Below are 1,033 nucleotides of genomic sequence, written 5' to 3'. Positions count from 1 at the left end.
AAAGTTAAAAATTAAAAAAAACCAAACAAAAAAAAAAAATACCCTAAAAAAAAAAAAAAAAAAAGAAGAAAATAAAATATAGATATGTATAACCCTCCCCGCGGCCCCCGCTCGTCCCGCGGGGGGCTGAAGGGAGGAAGCCTGTCCGGCGTGGGCGAGCTGTGCTTTTGGATCCAAACCTGGAGAATGAGCGGTGACTCGGAGCAGGGAGTTGTTAAACCAGGAGGGAATGAAAATGGGGGGGGCAGAATCCGGCCGGCTCCTGGCTAGCGAAGGCCTTGGCCTTGAGCTGGGTGGGAATTCAAACAAGCCCCTCCCCAACCCAAAAACCCCAAACCCCGGCGAGGCTGCTCCCACTGCAGCCTTCGTCCCAAACCGTGATGGGAAACGAGAGACCATCCTCTTGTTGCTGTTGTTGTTTCCCTTTTTGGCTACAACACGTGGCCAGGGGGGAGTTCTCAATTTTTTCCCCTCCTTTTATTTATTTATTTTTTTTTTTTAAAAAAGTATCTTTTAGTTTCTTGAGGCCTGGGCTGGGGGCAGCAGCTGGGCTGGGGTCAGGCAAGGGCAGCCCGGCCTTCCCCACGCTGGAAATAAAAATAATTAAGAAATAATAATAATAAGTAGCAATAATTATTATTTTAAAAGCCAACCCACAAAATTAATTATAATAATAATAATTAAAAAATAAAACCCCATGATCAAATAACTCATGGGAGGAGAAGCCCCCCCTGCACCAGTGCATGGGCATGGTGGGGGCACGGGCAGGATCTGGCCCCGCTTTGGCCATGGGGCAGCCCCGGGAGATGCCCCTGTGCCCCCACTGCCCCAGGCAGGTCCCAGTGCCCTGTGGGGGGGCCCTCGGGAGCAGCTGGGGTAGCGGGGCTGGGCAGAGCCCCCCAGCCCCCGGGGTCTCCCCCCAGGCGTGACACCAGGGAGGGTGCGAGGAGGGGTCCGGAGCCGGCCGGGGGAACGGGGTCTGCCCACAGCTCCTTCAGGCAAACTAAAATGGTGGGTGTGGAATTTTTTTTTT

Source organism: Egretta garzetta, unplaced genomic scaffold (genome assembly GCF_000687185.1).
Source record: "Egretta garzetta isolate BGI_Z169 unplaced genomic scaffold, ASM68718v1 scaffold27, whole genome shotgun sequence".
NCBI classification, from domain to species: Eukaryota; Metazoa; Chordata; class Aves; order Pelecaniformes; family Ardeidae; genus Egretta; species Egretta garzetta.
The sequence above is the reverse complement of the archived record's forward strand: the minus strand, read 5'-3'. Positions refer to the sequence as shown.